The sequence below is a fragment of the Jaculus jaculus genome, chromosome 1, assembly GCF_020740685.1.
Source record: "Jaculus jaculus isolate mJacJac1 chromosome 1, mJacJac1.mat.Y.cur, whole genome shotgun sequence".
Taxonomy (NCBI): Eukaryota; Metazoa; Chordata; class Mammalia; order Rodentia; family Dipodidae; genus Jaculus; species Jaculus jaculus.
Window position 1 is genome coordinate 55722514 of NC_059102.1, and position 22592 is coordinate 55745105.

Here is a 22592-nt window from a genome sequence, read left to right on the forward strand (position 1 = left end):
CATGAGGCCTTCTCAGAGCTGTGAAACTAACCTGCTTGTATTTTTTTTTCCACAGCCCATAAAAGGGCTCACAGCCAGAAAATACAAATCCCATAGGCTGCTATTATGCTGATGACAGTGAAGAAAGGAGGAAATTGTTTCATTGCTGAATTGAAGATATAATTATGACATTTTATATATTTTGCTGGCTGTACCAAAGAGTTGTATTAATATCTACTATGCCCTGTAGCAGGGGAGAAGTGAGCACCCAGGGCAGGGGACTCAGACTAATTTTGCTGGGAGTGAATCCCCCTGGCTATTAACTAATAGGAACTGTGTGGGTAAAGGAGAGCTCAGAAGCAGGTGACAATGGCTGCATCCTTTGCAGGACTGGATGATTCATACATATCATTGGTACCAGCTTAGGGAGCAAAGCTAATTGCACTTGCTCAATGTGTCTTTCATTGCCAAGATCTGCAGCGAAAGTCTAACTGCTTACTTCAGCCAAAGATGGATACAAAGGGGCGTTGAGAAAAATTTAAATACATAGCCCTAGTTCATGGGAGAAATGTTTGGGAGTTGATCTGTGGGGCTTGCAAGTCAACACAATTATGACGAAGAGGCTGAAACTCCTCTTGCTGACAAGTATTGGTGAGTTGAAGGTGGATTGCAAAAAAGGAGAGGGGAAACCTCTCTAATAATCAATCATAGCTTGGGCCTCGGGGCAGGGGTTGGCAATCCAGTGCACACCTTATATTAAAAATTAAGTATTCCTGGTGAATAGTAAGCCAATAAATAAACAAACAACATTTTGAGAGATGCAGAATAGACAGGGAAATAAAACGTATAGTAATGAAATATTCATAACCTTGCATTTTATGGACCTCAAACACTAGTTCAGTGATTTACACTATTTCTGTATGCAGTAGTATGGGATCTGCCGAACAATAATAAAGATGGCAATGGAATGCTACTGCCTCAGTGCCATGGAGAAGGGAGGATTCATCAGTGCTGTACAATAGCTGCAAACTTGAGTAAACACAAGTACATATGGGAGTCGCTTTCCTGCACACGATATGCTTGGCCCATGGAAATGGGAGAGATGAGAAATAGAGTAATTATGAAAATGATGAGTGTTAGCACCCGGCTTCCTCTAAATAGCTACATTTTTCTTTGAGGTCCTGGCTGCTGAGTGGTATTGGAATAGATCAACTCTTCTGAAGAAAAATGTACTAGCTAATATTTAACATCAAGCATTTTTTTTTTTTGCAAAAATTTTGCCTCCCACATACCTAAACTCAAAATGCTGTGTATGTCCCTGATTGTTTCCCTGAATTTGCAATGGTGATTTAGATTAGATTAGATTAGATTAGATTAGATTAGAGTGGCTTTCACTGTCTCCTTAGTGTCACAGAGGTCTGGTCTAGGAGGAATAGATAGTCATACTGTCTTGCTTAAAATACTATCTATCTGGAACATTCCTGATATCTACCCGTCCAACCATTTGAGTACCAACCCTAGACTCTTGGTATTTATTCTTGTTTCAGATTTCACAAGGACAACTGGCCTCTGGTACAGCCAGATCTTCTGCTAGGATGTCCTCCTCCTCAGCAGAGTCCAGCTTTGTTCCATTTTTACTCAGTGATTATGTAACGACTTGCTTGGTGCTGAGCGTACCCTTGGCTGAGATGAAACTATAGTAACATGGCAATGCTCCCAAATGCCACAAAGTTATCTTCACATTGCTCTCCTTTCCTCCAGACACTGGAGTCCTATTCACAATACTCCCTCCTTACATAAGTAAACAGAATTAATTAACTAGTGACATGCTTCTAAAGTTCAAGCCCAGTTCTCAGAAATTGTCCACTAACCTTTAACCACTAACCATGGGACAAGCCTACATGGCCTTCATTTAAATTTTCCACTTTTGATATTTACCTTATCAAGGTAAGTCACCATCTCTTCTATTTTCCTTAGGAGAAAATAGTAAGCCAAGCTTCAGCTATATATTAGGATTTTGATGAAATAACTTACCATACCTTTATTTCTTCATAGGGCTTATGAGAACCATTTATTGCTTGGAGCCTAAGAGGACATTATAAACTTTTCAAATGAACAAATTATCAGTCCTGCAGACTCAGTAATTATATCCATATTGGTGAAACATGCATAATCAATAGATATCAGTCTTGTGGAATAAATTATTTTCCCTTCTTGGTCATCCTCTGTTTTCATTGCTTAAAGCCGGGAGTGATGAACACAGGGCAAAAACAATAGGTTCTAAGGCTATGAATGGGTGAATCCCACAGTTGTGGTGAATTGTTCTTGCCCCAATATATACTAAGGTTTGCTGTTATGTGGTTATAGAGAAAATTAATCCAAGACAAGATATATTATTGTTAAGAGTGACTTTGTAGGAACAGTGATAGTAATTAAAACACAGTCTTTTATTGGTTTTCTGGCAATATGCTTTCTTCCAGAACATTCTTTCTTTATCCTCATTCTTGTATCTTTGTCTTCTGAGTGCTAGTAGATACTGGGAACCCTCAATCATAGTCTCCTATATCAGCTACCATGGGCATCTGGTGAAGGTAGAACTGGGCAGCTCTTGCTCAACTCTAATTCTAGACATTCCCACCTACATGTGTGTGAATATGTTATACACATTTTATACATGCACATATACATCTGTATCCAATGTATGACAAAATAATAAACAGGGTAATCATGTTCTATAAAGATACTACCTGGTTCATAAAAGCATTCAAAGAATAAAAGCTAGCTGGGTATGATGGTGCACGCCTTTATTCCCAGCATCCAGGAGGCTAAGGTAGGAGTATCAGCTTGAGTTTGAGGCCACCCTGAGTCTACATAGTGAATTCTAGGTCAGCCTGGGCTAGAGTGAGACTCTGCCTCAAAAAATAAAATACACAAGATTAGAGGGTAGGGGGATGCCTTAGTGGCTGAAGCACTTGCTACACAAGCGTGAGGACCAAAGTGGATCCCTAGCACCCATGCAAATGCCCATTGGCCCAGCACTTGGGATGAAGAAACAGGGCATGCTGGCTACAGTCAGCAAGTCCTGAGCTCAAGTGCGAGACTCTGCATTAGTAAACAAGGTGGACAATGATCAAGTAAGACAGCTGATGTCAACCTCTGGTCTCCACACACAAAAATTCACATGTGCATTCACATAGGTATGCTAATACACATGTAACACATACATGCATATCCTACATACATGCAAAAAATATGCAAAGTGTTTGATAGGCACTGGCAGTTTTCAAGTACTAAAACTGATTAAGTGTAAAGTAATCATTAAAAGACATGGTTGGGAAACCAGTTATATGAGTTAGCCTATTATTTATGCAAAGTGATCCAATGTGAATTATAAGCATCACCTGAGACACTGAATCTTCATCTGGGCTCCACATGTAGTTCTGAAGCCATCAAGTTAGATGGATGCTCCCGGCCTGCAATCCTGCTACCCTTCTCATTCAGACAATTGAGGATCTCTGTTAATATTCCCTAATATAGTCTTCAAAAGAGATGCACTTTCTTTCCAGAGAGGTAACAATAGTAGGGCCCCCCAATGAAGTTTCAGAAATTATAAGTTGCAAACTCTACTTTTTTATTTTGGCCCCTCCTGTGGGCAACCTCCTAAATGTCTCAGTGTCTAACATTTTGGTCTAAGACAGATAATGCATACCTTGCTAGAGTTCTATATTTGCTGATAGAAGGAAAGCCAAAATCCTACTGCTGAACTTGTTATGAAGTCCTTTGACTTCAAGTGAGCTCACAATCAGCTTATCATTGCAGTGCTGTGATTTTAGTCATAATTAAAAGATTTTTCTGCTGAAAAATACTGTGCTGTTTGCACATACCCTTTATGTCCTTGAGGAAGAGCAGTCACTTATTTGCCTTTTGTATAATGTTTTGAAGACAGCATGGTGAAACAAAACACACACACACACACACACACACACACACACACACACACACACACACATCTGAAAGCCACACAGAATAGAGTCTCATTTCAAATCCTAGCTTAGGCAATTAGAACTTTGTGAACTTGAGAAAATTCTTTAATATTCCATATTTCTGGACCTTAGTTTCTTAAGCCATTTCGTGGACCCATGATTGCAGGATTCCAATATGGGTTAAATTAAATTACAGATGTAAAACAGCCAGTATTTTGCAGGCAGATATTAGATTGTGTATATCTATGAACCCTTTCTAGATCTCAATTTCCTTTACCATTATTGCTTCTCTGTGCAATGGTATGATTGTTCCAGGCTCATCACGACTTGGCATGAGCTTATGAGAACTTAGATCATTGAGTTCATTTTCCTTTCAGACATGGGACTCTGAAAGGACTCCTCACCCATGTATAGTTCTCCTCATGACCCCATTCTATCTCTTTGCTTCTATTCCTGTTTCTGTCAAAACTTAAGTATATGTTTGATTTTAGTCTATAGGTTACATGAGTCAGGTATATTTAAGGAAGGTTCAGGATGGTTTCTGCTACACATGGCCACCCTGTGTGGGGGGCCCAGCATGTCTGATGGCTTGGATAGAGAGTGAAGGAACATGGTCTCCGGTGCTTGGAAGAGGAAAGACAATCCATCCTATCCTAGCCTTCAACTCAACTTGTCAGTGGTTCACAGTTCAGTTACAGGATCAACTCAAAGACACATTTCTCGTTGTACCTCATTGTATATTAACTAATTAATGAATTTGAGTTTTTTTTCTAAAGAGAGAGAATGGGTATGTCAGGATCTGTAGCAACTGCAAAGGAACTCCAGATACTTGCACTACTTTTTGCATCTGTCTTTATGTGGATACTGGGGAATTGAGCTTTGAAGGCACCTTAATCCTCAAGCAATCTCTTCAGCCCCAAGTTAGGGTTTTGAGACTGGATCCCACTGTGGTTGCAATCCAGTCTGGCCTCAAACTTCCTATCCCTCTATATCAGCCTCCTGAGTACTGAGTTGCCAAGACCACAGAGCCAAGATTTCAGGCACGTACCACCACACCCTGATTTTTCATTGTGCATTTAAGAAATAGAGAATGGACCTCATCTATCTGTTCATATCAGGGAAGTTACCTACCTACCCACCTCTTTAAGGATGACAGAGAGAATGCACTTGCTAATTTATCCCTCTTCATCCTAAATGCCACCTTCAGTCCAATCAGGTACAAATGAAAGCCACCCAAAGGTTCTAGATTCATCCATAGTCTTCAAAGGGATGCTTAAGGAAAGCAAAAGCTTCACTATGGTGATGATGATCTCAGACCATTCTGTTCAAGACCTTGTAAATGACCATGGAAATCTTTTGGTGTGACAATACTTGTAGAAGATGAGAATTAATGCAGGTTTTTATGAAAGTAAGAATCCAAGTTCTCTTACTGTTGAGAGTCTCTTATAGTCCTTCTTTGAGTGGAGTCAAATTTTGTCAGCTTCTAATATTGTGAGAGCTTTGAGTGGTTTGTTCACCATTCAACACACTTTTAGCCAACAAACAATGGTCATTGAAGCAAGTTGCCAAGAGCACAGGGTCTGGAGCCCGAGGGCTGGTCTTGTTTTTTCTGCTACTACTTACTAGCTGATACTTGGAAAAGTTCTTTCCCCTGAGTCCAGTTTTCTCATCTGTATAGTCAGGAAGATAATGAAACCCACCTGACGGGAATATTGTGTGGACTGAGTGTTATTATATGTAAAGCAGTCTGATAAATGCCTTGGAATACAGTAGACACGCAACACATTTAGCTGAAAAGTAATCACAAAACCCATTTGTGGCACTGCCTATATAATAAATATATGCAGCTAGGTGGCAGGCATGGAAATGAAGGGGTTGATGGATGCTTTTGAAGAGCACTCGTTCTAGTAGGAAGAAAGTGTCATAAGTGTACAATTTTACTATAATAGGTATTTGCAAAGAATTGAGTAAACATTTTTGGTGGGTTGAAGTTTGAGGTAACCCTTCACAGGTTAGTAATTGTGCTGGCTCTTGCAAATGGTGTCATTGTTTTTAATCAGTGAAGGAATGAGGCAGAGCACAAATCTGGATGCACGAAGAGAAAGAGACACGTGTCTTCTGCAGTGGCTAGAGTGGGAAGGCTGCAGCTGGGGTAGAGATGAAGTATGGGGCTGGGCTGGGTGGTTGGGAAGGAGAGAGACAGTGAAGCCCACACTATTCACTTCCTCATTCCAAAAGTATTGAACGTCTCTGAGACTTCCAAGCCAGGGCACATCACGCTCCTGTCATGGAGCACTCAGTTCTCACTGCACCACTGCACACGTGTCGACTTTGGGGGGAGTCATACCTGAATATAGCACAAACATGGTGACTTTTCAGGCACATTCCCTTTATACTTCTGATGACAAGGCTATTGCCTCACACCTGTCCTGTTAAGTCTCTGAACTTCATTTTTCTGTGTGTGTGTGGACTATTGGGAATAGGAATGAGGTGTCATATGCACAGTATCAACAGATGGCAGAGTCCTTCTAGGAACTGGGGGGAGGGTGCAGACCTATACCTTCTAGCTATTTTATCATGCTAATCAAAATAACTAGAATAGATGATTCTGAATGTTCTCATGACAAGGAAATGAATACAATGATGATTAACCGACACACCATAAGGTGAGCATCACACAATATACACATGGACTGCAATATCACCCTGTGCTCCCAAAGCACATACAACTGCTATCAGTTAATTAAAATAAATGGCTTTTAAAATTATAAAGAAAACAAAACAATAAAGGAAATGGGACCAGAAGAGGGAAAAGCAGTAAGACCATAAAATTGAATGGTCCTGTCTTTCTGGGCATGTGAAAACTTTATTTGATTTTAATGTGAGTTTCTTCATGTTAATTTAGAGATGCCCCTACCCGCAGGTGCTATTTCAAGGCCTGGAGATAATCTATGTGGAGACAGTATCATATGATGGCTAACAGAGAATCTTTCCAGTCAACCACACAGGATTAACCCCCTAGCTTATTTGTTGACTCTGCTTGGGCAGCTTAGCACATCTAAATCTCAATTTTTGAATCTGCAAAATGGAGCAAATAATGTTTTTTTTTTAATCATTGATCATTGTTTCACTGTTGTCAGGGTTCAAGCAATAACATCAGAAATTGTTTAGCATAGCAATGGCTCTTAATAAGCACCCAGTAAATATATTTGTCACCTCTACTTAAAGATCAATTTTTAAAAAAAGTCTATTACAGAGCTGGAGAAATGGCTTGGCAGTAAAGGCACTTGTCTATGTAGCCAAAGGACCTAGTTTCACTTCTCCAGGTCCCATGTAAGCCAGATGCACAAGATAGTGCATGCATCTGGAGTTCATTTGCACTGGCTCGAGGCCCTGGCATGCTCATTCTCTCCCCCTCTCTCTCTCTCTCTCTCTCTCTCTCTCTCTCTCTCTCTGTGTGTGTGTGTGTGTCTCTAATAAATAAAAAAAAATTAAAAACTTAAAGCCTATTACAATTGCTTTTTGATTACATACCTTACTCCTGCTTGTAAAAGGCACACTTGGACTGTGAACTTAAATGTGCATGTCTGCAAAGCTCTCATTTATTCATCTCTATCATACTACTTCCCCTGACATGTCATAGAGCCCAACACAAAAAGTCAACAATGGTATGAAGATGAAGGATTGAGAGTGAGTAGAGATGATATTTCTAGATTGTCTACCAAGTTTAGCAGAAGGTGCCAAAATAAGCAAGCAAAACCTAAAGGTGGGTTTCATATTTAAGATTCTTTCTTTTTAATAATGTAAGCTGTTATTGGAAATGGATAAAAAAGCACTTATTAAAAAAACTGTATATTTTTTATCATGATGAATTTTTTACTTCTAATGCAATGTACATAGTATAAATAAGTAATGCAATCAAGTTTATCTTTGGAAGAAAAAGTTAATAATCTTACCGAAGAATTGGAAATAAATGGAGATCTTACTGCAATTATTACAAATCACACAAATAAATGCAGCACAACCTAGATGAGTTGAGCAACTTTTGATCCTCCTTACTGCCCACAGGCAGTACTTGATGCAAAGTGGCCTCCTGGGCCTGGCTAAAAGTCAGGGGGGCCATACAGGTCTGGTTGGAGACCTCCAAATATGCCAGACTTCAGGCATCCATGCATGTGCTTCTAGTGATTGTATTTTGGGTCCAGGGGCCTTGAATAGATTGTTCCAGCAGTGACAGATGCTTGAAAAACCAACCCACAAATTGGGTGATGCATTTATGAGTTGTGTGAGAAAAGTTAGAGGATACTTGAGAACCAAGGAGACAGTGTTCAGGTGGTGCTGTAAGTGGAGGGGGGCAGGGAGGAAAAGGAAGCAGTGTGGGTCCCTGCAGGATCTCTGCTGCCTGAGGAGTCTAAGTCAGGATGAGACACCTGTGGAATGTGCAGGGAACTCTGGAGGCACATCCTCAGTCTGTACTACCTTCAATTTTCTTGTGCCGTACCTAATTTTCCATGCCTGGGATATAGTACTAATAAACAGAAGGTCCAGGAGGGGACACTTTACCATTGAGCTCTGTGCCTCAAGGGCTTATCCCTACTTGTCATACTGAGCCAAGGTTAAGCTCTTCCCATGTGACTGAGTTCTGAGTTCTTTACCTACTCTTCCCACCCATTAACCTCATTGCCTCTAGAACCTTAGATGTTTCTTCCCAGTAGATATTTTTCTCTTTAAATATCTATAGGTGTCTAAAAAAGGGAGGACAATCAAAATGCAAGGTTCCCCCACCCAGGTGTACCCTATATATTCTCTTTCCTTAAGAAGCCATCTGAGATACTCCTCTCTTGTTCTTGAGGACTCTTCTTGTGTCTACATGAGTCTCAGTCCCTTCCTGTGTAAAAGAAACTTTCATGCCTCTCCCACAGCCCCATGTGCATGCTTCTCCCAGACCCATTCTGCATGCTTCCCCCTCAGCCCCATCTGCATGCTTCCCCCACAGCCCCGTCTGCATGCTTCCCCACAGCCCCATCTACACGCTTCCCCACAGCCCCATCTGCATGCTTCCCCACAGCCCCATCTGCATGCTTCCCCCACAGCCCCATCTGCATGCTTCCCCACAGCCCCATCTGCATGCTCCCCCACAGCCCCATCTGCATGCTTCCCCACAGCCACATCTGCATGCTTCCCCCACAGCCCCATCTGCATGCTTCCCCCACAGCCCCATCTGCATGCTTCCCCCATAGCCCCATCTGCATGCTTCCCCCACAGCCCCATCTGCATGCTTCCCCCACAGCCCCATCTGCACACTTACCCACAGGCCCACCTGCATGCTTCCCTACAGTTCCATCTGCATGCTTCCCCACAGACCCATCTGCATGCTTCCCCCTCAGCCCCATGTGCATGCTTCCCCCACAGCTCCATCTGCATGCTTCCCCACAGACTCATCTGCAGGCTTCCCCACAGCCCCATCTGCATGCTTCCCCACAGCCCTATCTGCAGGCTTCCCCCACAGACCCATCTGCATGCTTCCCCCACAGCCCCATGTGCATGTTTCCCCACAGGCCCATCTGCATGCTTCCCCCACAGCCCCATGTGCATGCTTCCCCCACAGCCCCATCTGCATGCTTCCCGACAGCCCCATCTGCATGCTTCCCCACAGCCCCATCTGCATGCTTCCCCACAGCCCCATGTGCATGCTTCCCCACAGCCCCATCTGCATGCTTCCCGACAGCCCCATCTGCATGCTTCCCCACAGCCCCATCTGCATGCTTCCCCACAGCCCCATGTGCATGCTTCCCCACAGACTCATCTGCATGCTTCCCCCACAGCCCCATCTGCATGCTTCCCCACAGCCCCATGTGCATGCTTCCCCACAGACCCATCTGCATGCTTCCCCACAGCCCCATCTGCATGCTTCCCCACAGCCCCATCTGCATGCTTCCCCCACAGCCCCATCTGCTTGCTTTCCCCACAGCCCCATCTGCATGCTTCCTCACAGCCCCATCTGCATGCTTCCCCACAGCCCCATCTGCTTGCTTTCCCCACAGCCCCATCTGCATGCTTCCTCACAGCCCCATCTGCATGCTTCCTCACAGCCCCATCTGCATGCTTCCCCACAGCCCCATCTGCATGCTTCCCCACAGCCCCATGTGCATGCTTCCTCACAGCCCCATCTGCTTGCTTTCCCCACAGCCCCATCTGCATGCTTCCTCACAGCCCCATCTGCATGCTTCCCCACAGCCCCATCTGCTTGCTTTCCCCACAGCCCCATCTGCATGCTTCCTCACAGCCCCATCTGCATGCTTCCTCACAGCCCCATCTGCATGCTTCCCCACAGCCCCATCTGCATGCTTCCCCACAGCCCCATGTGCATGCTTCCCCACAGACTCATCTGCAGGCTTCCCCCACAGACCCATCTGCATGCTTCCCCCACAGCCCCATGTGCATGCTTCCCCACAGCCCTATCTGCAGGCTTCCCCCACAGGCCCATCTGCATGCTTCCCCCACAGCCCCATGTGCATGCTTCCCGACAGCCCCATCTGCATGCTTCCCCACAGCCCCATCTGCATGCTTCCCCACAGCCCCATGTGCATGCTTCCCCACAGCCCCATCTGCATGCTTCCCCACAGCCCCATCTGCATGCTTCCCCACAGCCCTATCTGCAGGCTTCCCCCACAGGCCCATCTGCATGCTTCCCTACAGCTCCATGTGCATGCTTTCCCCACAGACCCATCTGCATGCTTCCCCCTCAGCCCCATGTGCATGCTTCCCCCACAGCCCCATCTGCATGCTTCCCCACAGCCCTATCTGCAGGCTTCCCCCACAGGCCCATCTGCATGCTTCCCTACAGCTCCATGTGCATGCTTCCCCCACAGACCCATCTGCATGCTTCCCCCACAGCCCCATGTGCATGCTTCCCCACAGACCCATCTGCATGCTTCCCCACAGGCCCATCTGCATGCTTCCCCCACAGCCCCATGTGCATGCTTCCCCACAGCCCCATCTGCATGCTTCCCCCACAGCCCCATCTGCATGCTTCCCCCACAGCTCCACCTGCTTGCTTTCCCCACAGCCCCATCTGCATGCTTCCCCCACAGATCCATCTGCATGCTTCCCCACAGCCCCATCTGCATGCTTCCCCACAGCCCCATCTGCATGCTTCCCCACAGCCCCATCTGCATGCTTCCCCACAGCCCCATCTGCATGCTTCCCCACAGCCCCATCTGCATGCTTCCCCACAGCCCCATGTGCATGTTTCCCCACAGACCCATGTGCATGCTTCCCCACAGGCCCATCTTCATGCTTCCCCCACAGCCCCATGTGCATGCTTCCCCACAGCCCCATGTGCATGTTTCCCCACAGACCCATCTGCAGGCTTCCCCACAGGCCCATCTTCATGCTTCCCCCACAGCCCCATGTGCATGCTTCCCCACAGCCCTATCTGCAGGCTTCCCCACAGGCCCATCTGCATGCTTCCCCACAGCCCTATCTGCAGGCTTCCCCACAGGCCCATCTGCATGCTTCCCCCACAGCCCCATGTGCATGCTTCCCCACAGCCCCATGTGCATGCTTTCCCCACAGACCCATCTGCAGGCTTCCCCACAGGCCCATCTGCATGCTTCCCCCACAGCCCCATGTGCATGCTTCCCCACAGCCCTATCTGCAGGCTTCCCCCACAGACCCATCTGCATGCTTCCCCACAGCCCCATCTGCATGCTTCCCCACAGCCCCATGTGCATGCTTCCCCACAGCCCTATCTGCAGGCTTCCCCCACAGACCCATCTGCATGCTTCCCCACAGCCCTATGTGCATGCTTCCCCACAGCCCCATCTGCATGCTTCCCCACAGCCCCATCTGCATGCTTCCCCACAGCCCCATCTGCATGCTTCCTCACAGCCCTATCTGCATGCTTCCCCCACAGCCCCATCTGCATGCTTCCCCCACAGCTCCACCTGCTTGCTTTCCCCACAGCCCCTTCTGCATGCTTCCCCCACAGCCCCATGTGCATGCTTCCCCCACAGACCCATGTGCATGCTTCCCCACAGCCCCATCTGCATGCTTCCCCACAGCCCCATCTGCATGCTTCCCCACAGCCCCATCTGCATGCTTCCCCCACAGCCCCATCTGCATGCTTCCCCCACAGCCCCATCTGCATGCTTCCCCCACAGCCCCATCTGCATGCTTCCCCCACAGCTCCACCTGCTTGCTTTCCCCACAGCCCCATCTGCATGCTTCCCCCACAGCCCCATCTGCATGCTTCCCCCACAGCCCCATCTGCATGCTTCCCTACAGCTCCATGTGCATGCTTTCCCCACAGCCCCTTCTGCATGCTTCCCCCACAGCCCCATCTGCATGCTTCCCCCACAGCCCCATCTGCATGCTTCCCCCACAGCCCCATCTGCATGCTTCCCCCTCAGTCCCATCTGCATGCTTCCCCCACAACTCCATCTGCATGCCTCTACTACAGCCCCATCTGCATGCTTCCCCCATAGCTCTATCTGCATGCTTTCCCCACAGCTCCATCTGCATGCTTCCCCCACAGTTCCTTCTGCATGTTTTCCCCACAGCTCCTTCTGCATGCTTCTCCCAGAGTTCCATCTGCATGCCTCTTCCACAGCGCCTTCACATGCTGTGTTTGTGGGTTCTGCTTCTCCCTTTCTCTTTATAGCCCATGAGTTACTTTGAAGATGAGTTGGCACCCAACATCTTATGCCTTTGCTTGTTACTGAGTCCTAGGGTTTTGAAGATACTCAGTGTGCCGCAGCTTTTACCGCATACTTGTATTGGTGGAGGTATTCTAGAGAAACAAAACTGATGATATATAATTGTATGTAGGGAGGCCAGAATGAATAGAGAAAACAATTTATTATTAGGAATAAGCTCACACTGTTATGGAGGTTCGTTAGTTGTAACAGTGGAAATTCTGGATTGCCAACGGTATGATTCTAATTCAAGTCCAGTTTCACAAGCAGGAGAAGCCAATGCCAGCTTGAGAATAGATAGATTTTCCTACTTGATGCTTTTGTTCTCTCCAATGAATTGGATTAGCCTCCCCTCCGCACCACCACATTAACATTAGGTAAGTATATTGCTTTCCCTGGTCTACTGAGTCAGATATTAATCTCATGCAGAAACACACTCATAATTATGTTTCACAGGGTACCTGTAGTTCAGCTTAGTGGATATATAAAGTTAACCATCACGTAAATCATAGTTGCTTAGTTTCCATCCCAGGCCCTTTCTTGTTCAGTACAGCATTGTCTCCCACTCTCAGAAGTCCCTCTCTTCTCCAGTTTATCCAGTTCTTATCTTCTGCACTAATTGATTGGCAGCCCAACTCCAGCTCCCTTTTATTGTCCTGTGTACCATGAGCAGCCAGACTGCTCACTAACATTCTAAGTTCACTGTGCTGTGGGCCATACTTTTGTCACACCTTTGAGAGGACTTCTTGTAGAGCCAGGCAGAGGGGGCTCTTCAATTTTTGTTCAATTTTACTAAATGACACCTTATGCACACAAGTCATCAGTGGGGACTGATGTATCATATTAGATATGTTTTTTTGTGTTGGTATGACATAATATCTGAGTTAAACAAGTTAACAGGAGGAAAGATTTTGGCTCAGGGTTTCCGAGATCCATTCATTACTTTTGGGCCTTTGGTAAAGAGCACATGGTGAAACAAAACTGGGAACCAGAGGGAAAGAAGGAGGCCCTGAGTTCCAAATACTCCCTGCAAGTGTGTACCCCCAATGATCTCATGTCTTCCCACCAGGCTGAACCTTTAAAAGGTTCCATAGATCCCCAAAACACTATCAGTTTGGGTACCAAGCCTTTAAGTCATGAACCTTTGTAGGATACTTAAAATCTAACCCACATCACATTATTATTTATTTAATATTCACTCCCTTCTTTTCTGTAAAAACTAGGACCTCTATGATTTGGAGGTGTGACAATGTTTTTCAGCACTATATCAAGAATTGTTAATGATGCAATGAAAACAATTGGTTATTGATCTTCCAAGGAGCTTACATTACTAGGAGAGCACTCTACTTGTTCCCAGAACACAGAATAATAGAGGAGAATCCTTGGTAAGTCTTATATCATATAGTGCACATAAAAAAATAATAGAGGAGAACCCTTAGTAGATCTTACGTCATATAGTGCACATATAAAGCACTGGAGGAGAATGGAGAAGAAAAAGCTGTTTATGAATTATGGTGTTGCTTTAGTACAACGTGTGGTACTCTAACAAAGTAACCCAGGCGGAGTATTTTATAAAGAAGATTATTTGATTTATAGTTATGGGAGGATAAAATTCAAGATCAAGTGGCATTATTTGGTTCAGCTTTTGGTGACAGTCTTCTGAGGGAAGTCACATGACCAGACAGGAAGCAAGAGAGCAGGCTGGCTTTTACAACAGCCCACTCTGCAGGAACTAATCAGTCTTTGAAAACCCACCACTAGAGTGACCAGTATTAATCCCTTCTGACGGTGGAGCCCCATTATCTCTCAGTAGGTCTCATCTCTTCAAGGTTCCACCAGACCTCCCAGCCCCCATGGCCACACTGGGAACCCAGCCTCTAGCACATGATGCCTAATGCCTTGAGGGACACATTCCAACCATGTCTAAACCATGGCAGATGTTAACACTTTTCTTGTTTCCTCAGAAGCCAGGGTGACCATGTGACTAGACTCTGGCCTATAGGGATGTAGGATGTAAACAGAACCGCAGTAAGGGATTGCCAGGGATCCTGGGTGCTGACTCAGCAGGATGCCCTGTGGGTTTTTCTTCCCCTTTCCTCTTCTGGTTGCTGGGATCCCAGACTAGATGCTGGAGTAACAGCAGCCGCTGGGGTGTGGAAGCTATGTGCTAAGAATGGGAAAGCAGAAAGATGTAAGCTGTCCTGATTCCTGGTGTCTTTGTAGTGCTGCCCTACCAGCCCTAGACTGCTCATTTCTGGATGTCTTTTACATGAAAGAATAGAACGTTGTGGCTTTAAACCTCTCAAAAGGGATTTTTTTTTCCTCTTTTTCTTTTCTCTTGAGTTTTCTATATTATGCAGTAAAACATAATCCTAGCTGAAACAGATACAAATTAATACTTTGCAAAAGAATAAAAAGTATTGTCGGGAATAAAGACAATTATTTTCAGGTTAAAAAGAGAATTTTTACTAACATCTGAGTCATGAATGAAATATTATTATCATATATATTTGCTATTACACACATAAGGCTATATTATATTTATTCTGGTTTTTTTTTTTTTTTTCATTTTCTTTCTGATCACTTCGAATCCTTCAGTGATGTGCCCCTTCAGCTTGTCTTCCCATGCAAGGATGATCTTCCTGTAAATTAGAGCAAAAAGAAAAAAGCCTTGTAAACCATCTCCCTCACTTAACTGGCCCATTGTCCTCTCCCGGCAGGAGACCTACAGGTTGCTGAAGAAAATGGCTGATGGAAATGCAGCAGGAAGAATAACGTGGTTTGAAATGAGGCAAGAATCAGTGAAATTAGTGTTACAGCAGACCTTGCCAGTTTTCCCCCTACTTCCCGAACTTAAAATTGAGGAAATTGTTGAGAAGAGGTCTTTGTTTTAAATGAGAGCGAGACAAGGACACGTCTTTCTAGGGATCACATTAAATGAGGTGGAAAGAGAAGAGTGGGATGATAAATCAGAGCTCCCAGACCTGCGGTACATGGCCTTCCCTTCCCAGGACAAGCCATCAAGCTAACAGGAGGGATTATTTTGTAGTCCCAGGTGTAGTGTGCTTAGAGAAAAGTCCCTTGTTAGGGTTTTAATAAAACACACACACACACACACACACTCAGAATATGGGCATCAGAATTATGACTTTTGTTTCTAAAATTCTGATCCTTTATTTCTTAAGAAAGGTCAGAATTGTGCTAGAGAAACAGTTCAGCTGGCAAAGTGCCTGCCACGCATGTATAAGGACCTGAGTTCAACATCCAGACCCATGTAAAAACACCAGGCATGGAGGCACTTGCTTGCAATCTTAGTGCTGGGGAGGTGGAGACAGATAAACCACTGGGACTCACTGGCCAGTCAGCCTAAACTAACTGGTGGCTCCAGTACAATGACAGACCCTTTCTGTTGCAATTATCTTCACACTCAATAAATAGTAGACAGGGGCTGGAAAGTTTGCTTAGTGGTTAAGGTGCTTGCCTGTGAAGCCTAAGAACCCAGGTTCAATTCCCCAGTACCAACATAAGCCAGATGCACAAGGTGGTCCATGTGTCTGGAGTTTGTTTGCAGTGGCTAGAGGCCCTGGTGCACTCATTCTCTCTGTTTCTGGCCCCTCAAATAAATAAAAAATAAAAAAAATAGTAGACAGCTGACCTTTGGTTTCCACATGCACACCCACCCTTACACATACACACACCTGCACAATACATATATAAGAAAAGGCAGGCTCGACTTGGCAAAATCATTATTAGATGAGACAATTTCTCAAGCAGAAATCAGTGTTTAGAAAGCAAATAAACTTATTTTATGGTAAAACAAACTGGCACCAAGCACAGTGGACCTTCTAGACTGGATGGCATGGTCTGACAGTGCCCGGTGTGTCAGAGGCAGTCCGTAGTCTCTGTGGACTCCTTACTCACAGGGCTGCCAAAGAGGGGGCTGGCCAGTTTCTGTAAGCTCATCTTGGCTATGGCTGGAAGCCATGGATTCTGCCCATCGTGGGGTACCCTCTCCATGCCTGGAAGCACTGGGTAATGGTTCCAAGAGACTGTGTAGAGACTGTGACACAAGTGTTCTAGCTTTAGAAGTTAAGTGATGTGACCACTGTACTTTGAAGGTCATCACAAAGGTATACACAGGTTCAAGGGGGTTTAAATATACTCCATCATTCCAGGGGTGCAGAGCAAGGGTTAAACTCTAAGATAAGACATGTTTTGTCACTGTTTTGGAAAAACAGAGGCCTCAGTAGATAAAGCACAGGAAACTTTCAGAAATGGAAAAGAGTCAGTCAAATTTCCGGGTCCCATTTAATTCAACAAACATTGCATAGCTACTGTTCTTTTCCTAAGAATATAGTGGCTCGAAAGAAACTGTTCTCCTCCTGTCCTTGTTCCATGCAAGGCAGGCCATCCCAAACTCAGGTTTCCATGGAAGTGAGAAGCCATACTAATAATGCCATCCTGTCAGGACCAATCTCAGGCCTTAGGAGGAGGCATGCATGCTGGGAGGCAGCCTGCAGACAGGCCAGCCAGGACAGCGTGGTCTCTGCTTACTGCCATGGTGACATGGATTCTTATTGTGGTAAATAACTGTAGCTAGAGCCTTCCCAGCCTGTGGGTATAAATGAGGTCACATTAACAGTAATAAATCACGTGTCACTTGTCCCCACCCTCTCATCCAGGGTACATTCTCCTCACTGAGTGCTTCAGGGGGTTGCAGGGCTTCTCTCGCACAAGTTTGTTAATCATTTGTCTTCTCCTGCAAGCCATTTGGTTGAAACTCCTATCCCTAAGACCATTCAAATACAGGCCTCTCCTCAGTGATACTTCTGCCAGTGAACCCCCACCTCTGCTCTGGGGGCCAGTGCAACCGTGTGGACTCTGAGTCCTCTTATGGACCAAACAGCAGCAGAGATGAAGGGAATGTTCGGGCCCCCAGCTCTGCACCTCACTTTGTCCCTGGGGTACTGGAGAGTGCTGCTTGAGTTCCTGTGTCTTACAGAGCCCAGATGACAATGGTCTTTTCAGCCCATGCGAACAGTCTTTTCTTCTCTCCATAGGGCTCAGATGAGAATGAATCCAGAGCAACCAACTTAAACATAGATGCTAGTGGGCTGTCTACACCACCAAGTTGTTGGACTTCTCTGGACATGTCCGTCTCCAAACGCAGACCATGGATGAGCCTCAGGCTTGAATCTTTACGTCATCACCATGTATGAATGGACACCATAGTGCTTTCCCAAGATACAATTCTTGCCTGATACTACTGTGGTTTCCAGCTGACTTGTGATGAAATTCGTTTTTTAGGGAGAATGAGTAAAGGCCATAACTGAGATAATATTTGAGGTGTATTGTGAGCATACAAATGAACATCTTTGAGCAGATAATCTGGTTCTCTCCTTATAGTCACTTCATGGTGACAGGTGACCATGCTTAGAAACTCTAGACAGTTGAGGCCTTTTAATCTCTGTGCTGGCAGCATGATGGTCTAATGTAGTATTTGTTACACTTTATAAGACCATTTTAAATGTGGCTTGTGCCAGCAAAGTGCCTGTGGTGGTTTGAATAGAATAAATGGCCCTCAATATATTCAGTTGTTTGTTTGTAGTTTGCATCTGCAGCCACCTGGCTTAGACAATGTTACTGGGTGGATCTTAAGGTGTGGTGGTGGATTTCAGATTTCAATCTAAAGATATGCAAAGTGTGCCTAGCAGGAGTTCCTGAAGTATGCTGTGCTGTGTGGCTTTAGGCTTGTGCTTCTCTCTCTCCACTTGGGCCTGTGAAGGCAGGCCAGATTCTCCTGCCATTATGGAACTTCCCCTGGATCTGTAAGCTTCAATAAATATCCCTTCCTCCATAACTGAGCCTGGTCTGGTAGTTTATCTCAGCAAACATGAATCTGTCTGCTACAGAACTTGGTACCAGGAGTGGGGTGAGGTGAACCTGGCCATGTGGATGTTGATCTTTTGGAACCTTTGTTTTGGAGCAATGGGCATGGACATAGTGCTTGCAACTGAAGATGTCTTCTGGAGTGGTATGCCAAGTTTTATGGACTATTCTGATGAGAGTCTGAGAATGCTAAGTGCAGACAGCATTGAACTTCGAGACTTGGCTTATGAGCTTTCTAAAGGGAAGGAAAGACTGCAGAGGACTTTGTTGGAACTGGGCTACTAGCATAAGGGCTGGCTGTGTCCTGCTGCCCAGGCCCAGAGAGTTTGATCAATGTTAAATTTGTAATGGGCTGATGTGCTTGGCTACAGATATTGGACTGAGAGATTTAAGATTTTAAGCTGGAAAACCTCAAGCAAGTTAAAATTACAGGCACTGAGACTAGTTTTAGGTTACTGAATCTGCTATTGTCAAACACATTAGCAATCTTAAGGAAGATGGTCCAATTGCTTTACCATGGAAAGGATGCCTGAGGAAAGACTATCATAGAAATGCAAATACTTTTGGAAAGAGTTGACTGGAGAAGGAACCTGCTTTTCAAGGTTATGATTTATTTTTTCTGTGAATTAAGAATATGGCTCTGTTCTACACACCTTGTATTGGTTTCAGAAGCATAAAAAATGTGAGGAGTGGTCGTGAATTACACATGCTTCCAGGAGCTGCCGCTGAGATGCGGCATGAGGCAGGGCATGATGCCCTGATAGGCTGAAGGAGCCTTTGAAAGATGGACTGTGGTTTGCATGAAGACCTCAACATGTTTTGGATATACCAGGACTATGCAAGCACTACCATAGAGTGCACTGTTGGACTGAGATGGACGTGTTTCCTGGCTGCTCAGCCCAGCTGGAGGGGTGGAATTGGAAAACCTGGAGACTGTCAGTCTCTGGTTGTATTGGACTTGAACTGCAGAAGTTTGATGTTTGTTTGATGGTGGTTGAGTTTGCATTGTTTTAGTCTCTCCTTGCTATGCCTTATACCAGTTAAAAATGTTTAATCTATGCCTTTATATGGTAGAAGTGTTTAACTTGTTTGATTTTACAGGTCTTAATATCTTAAATTGGGCAAGACTGTGGGGACCTTTGAAATTAAACTGAGTACAATTTACAATGTGTAATGGTTATAAATGTATTGGGGGCCAGGGTGGAATGTGGTGGTTTGAATAGAATAGATGGCCCCCAATATAGTCAGTTGTTTGTGAACCCGAATCTGTTTGCTATAGTGCCCAACATAGGAAAGGTAAATGAAAATCATTTATAGGAGTATAGGTGCAATTGTTTAATTTTTCTCTAATGGAGGTTGCACCCTCCCACCACAAAGAACCCTTAGAAATGTATGAGAAATTTTGGTTTCCACAATACTGGGAAGTGATGCTGTAAGGCCTTTATTGAAGAATAGGAGACAGGGCTAGAGAGATGACTCAGTGGTTAAGGCACTCACCTGCAAAGCCTAACAACCAGGGTTCTATTCCCCAGTACTCATGTAAAGCCAGATGCACACAGTGGTGTTTGCATCTGGAGTTCGTTTCAGGGGCTGGAATTCCTGGAGTGTGCCCATTCTCTATCTCTCCCCCTTTCTCTCCCTTTGAAAATACATAAATAAATAATTTTTTTTTTAAAAAAAGAATAAGAGACGGCAATTCTCTAGGCCCCAACTGATGGCAATTTGGGCATTGGAACCTTGTTGGAAGAGGTATGCTACTGGGGGTAAGCTTATGTGTGTCAAAGCCAGCTCCCTCCTCCTTGCCAGTGTTTGGCATTCTCTTCTGCCACTGTTGTCTACCTGCTGTTGGACAGGAAGTGATGTACACTCACTGCTCATGCCATGTTTTCTCCTACCATCATGGAGCTTCCCCTCAAGTCTATAAGCCAAAATAAACCTTTTTTTTTTTCCCACAAGTTGTCTTTGGTCAGATGCGTTATCCCAGCAATGAGAAAGTGACTGCAACATCTCATGTTGGAATTTAATGAGAGACATTCATGACATGCCTAATAGAGTGATTGCATCGAGTGTTCATTAAATTGACTTTCCACCTGTCTCTGGGAAATGAACATGGACAATGACATCTACCCTTGTGTGTCAGTTTGGCTTATGGATGGATTTAGTGGATGGATTTAGAACTAGGCCTACGTACTCTAGAGTCTGCCTGTGAAACTGAGAAGGCACATTCACACCCCACTCAATACATGTATTAATTGAAATATGCATGATGCATTTAGAATGATCTGTGCCTGAGGCTTGGTAGTCTCTAGGTAAATAGTTGACTTGAAGACCAGAAGCACAGATCTAAGCACAGCAGTGCTCTCACTTTGACAGCAAGAGGTCAAACTATATTTGTTCCTTAACAAAATTGAGTGAGGTGTCTTTAGCATGTTCCCCTCATCCTCTGTTTCCTGTTAATGAAACGACCCCCCACAGAGGCCACGTTTCAGGACTCCTTTCTCCATTCCCACTGCTGCGGGGTGAGGCATGCTTGGGGCAACCCAGGAATAAGTCACCTGTTTTATTTAGTCCCTTTAACACTTCAAATCACCAGTGGAGACTTCATTTGCTTTCTACCTGCTCCTTACAAGAGACAAAATGTCACAGCAACATTTAATGTTGATGAAAACAGTAAAACCATGGTCTTAGCTTATCACATTGCTGTTCAATGTCCTTCTGAAATAAGTTTTTAGAAGGTTGTTACCATGACATACATGATGGTTTCTATTACATTATATACATTTTATATATTTTCCATGTAGAGTGATAAGTTATAATGTTAATGACTGAAAATTTTCATTGCTTTAATAGGCCATCCATTGTGCTGGATACTCAGCTGATTGAGCAGGGCAGGCATCTTTTACAAATGGCACTTTAATATTGTTTATTTATTTCATAAAATAAATTCCTTGTATATTGGATATAGAGTTAAAGCAGAATAAACATTATAGCTCATATCTTGTATTTCCATGTTGCTTTCCAAAAATGTTGTACTAGTTCACAATGATTTTAGAAGTAAACAGGAATCTAATTTCACTGCAGCTTTTGATAAATATTAGTTTTAAAAATTATCAGGTATAAAATGCTATCAGTGAAACATAAATTTCATTTATTTAAATATCAGGTATGATTGTTATTTTTTTATTTTTTATATTCTATGTATGTATGTATTTGACAGAGAGAAAGAGGGAAATAGCGAGAGAGAGAGAAAGAGAATGAGCACACCAGAGCTTCCAGCCTCTGCAAATAAACTCCAGACATATGTGTCACCTTGTGCATCTGGCTTTTGTGGGTCCTGGGGAATTGAACTTGGGCCCTTTGACTTTGCAGGCACATGCCTTAACTGCTAAGCCGTCTCTCCAGCCCAGGTATAATGGTTTTCTATATTTTTTTTTCTCTTTATATCCCTTCTATTATGAATGTTCATCCAATCACACTTCTTCCTAAACACAGCTCAGTATGGTAGAACAAGAAGAATGGGTTAGTGCAGTGCCTCAAGTTCCTTGTCTTCTAACTTGTCCTTTTTCTGTCCAACACAGCTCTTCTTTACCTGGGGAGAGAGGAGTTAACTCTGATTCTTTCTAGCTCTAGTCTATTCAAAGCAGAGCAATGTTAACTAGATATTGTTGTTAAGTATTGTTCCTATAGTAAGCATAGGTAAATCCCTGAAATTTAACATCTACCGACTTTCCTTTCTTTCTTTCTCTCTCTTTTGTTCTCCTTTCTTTCTCATTCTCTCCTTCCTTCTTTCCCTTTATCCTGCCTCTCCCACCCCCTCTTTTTTTTTTCATTTTGTTTTGTTTGAGATAGTCTTGCAGTCCACTGGCCTCAAACTCATGATCCTCATACCACAGCATTCAGAGTACTGGGATCACAGGTGTGTGCCACTATGGTTGGCTGGATTTCTTATCAGATTTCAGAGAATATCATGATTTCAGAGTTGCATGCCAAGTTAAAGAGAGAAACTCTATGTTCATTCACTCATTCACTTCCTCATTTATTG

General features: G+C 44.4%; 1 pseudogene; it reads right to left on the reverse strand.

The window, feature by feature from the left end:
* LOC101617766 overlaps window positions 1–22592 on the reverse strand; it is a 183238-nt pseudogene that overhangs the window by 37733 nt on the left and 122913 nt on the right.